The sequence below is a fragment of the Aptenodytes forsteri genome, unplaced genomic scaffold (assembly GCF_000699145.1).
Source record: "Aptenodytes forsteri isolate BGI_AS27 unplaced genomic scaffold, ASM69914v1 Scaffold659, whole genome shotgun sequence".
NCBI classification, from domain to species: Eukaryota; Metazoa; Chordata; class Aves; order Sphenisciformes; family Spheniscidae; genus Aptenodytes; species Aptenodytes forsteri.
The window spans coordinates 685,804-687,147 of record NW_008795299.1 but is presented as its reverse complement, the minus strand read 5'-3'; positions in this window follow the sequence as shown (position 1 = coordinate 687,147).

Sequence of the window (1,344 nt, the reverse complement as noted above, 5' to 3'; positions counted from 1 at the left end):
AGCCTCAACTGGGAAAACCAGAGCTGTGAGAGGAGAGATGGGAGTAGGAGGGAGGTACGGGGGTGCCCACGAGGCTGGAAAGGCAGAAGGAGAGGGGCAAGGCGGGCACAGGACACCAATGGCAGCTACAGGGCTGCTGGAGGCTGCCTGGTAGACGTAGGGGCCAAGATGAAGATGATGTGGCTGGTGGGACTCAAACCACACCACGAGGACGCTTTGCTTTCCGTAACGGCCAAGGAAAGTTCTGCAGTGACCTTCCCTGTCCTGAATGCCTTCAATCACCTCGAGGCCAAAGTACAAGCCCGGCTTGGGGTAACTGGGCTCTGCAGGCAGCCAGCTGCCTGCTCCCCTGCCTGCTTAGGAGGCCTACATGAAACAACTTTAGGCTCTGCTACCTGTGCGTGCACATGTGTGTGCACAGCTGGCCAGCGAGCGGGTGGTTCGGCTGTGCAGCCTCATGCTGCTTGAAGGCGGGGGCTCGGGGTAAGATGCTGAAATAAGGCAAAGAGGGGATCTGGTGGTGCAAAATCAGTGCTGGGCGAGGAGCGATGCCGGGGAAATGAAAGCAAGAGCTGAGCTGGGGATAGAGCACGTGGCGAGACCAGGGGAGCTGGCCAGGACAGACGGACGTAGGGGATGGGGAGAGGCCTGACAGGACACAGCTCGCATCTGCCAGAGCCTCCTGTCTTCCCTTGTGCCCACCTGCCTGTGTTTGACGTGGCAGCTCTCCCAGTGATTCATCAGCTCATTTTGATGTGTCCAGATGAACATGAAGCAGTGACATAATCAAAAGCCATATGTTGGAAAAGGTGACACGGGCGCATTGCCCTCAAAACCGGCAGCAAAAGGCAGAGCAAGGAGCAGGGATTACACGCTGGATTTAGACAAAATGAAAATAAATCAGAGTAAGTCAGAAATCTAAGAGCGTGGGGAACAAGCCTTTGGGGTAATGCAAGAGCAGAAGTCCATCATCCATCCATCGCTGGTCCTTGCATCACCTTCCTGAAGCATGCGTGAGGCTTTGCAGGTGGGTTAGGGACCGTCTGCAGGAATCGCACCTTCTGTAAAATGCGTTTTGCAGGTGACAGCAGGCAGTGGTGTGATGGTCCCTGCAGGTTGGAAACCGAGGGTGCTTCCACGCCCCTCTCCCAGCTGGGAAGCGTGCCGCCCTACGAGCCCCCACCCCGCTGAGGCATTGTACCAGCCCGGTCCTCCCTTTTCCTGTAGGTGGGGTTTCCATAGGAAACACGGCTGGTCCACCTCCTGGCCCTGTCCCGGCCGGCCGGCCGGACGCTGCTCCTCGGCCGAAGCTGCGGCTGTGGTGGTCCCCTCTGCTCCGGGCTG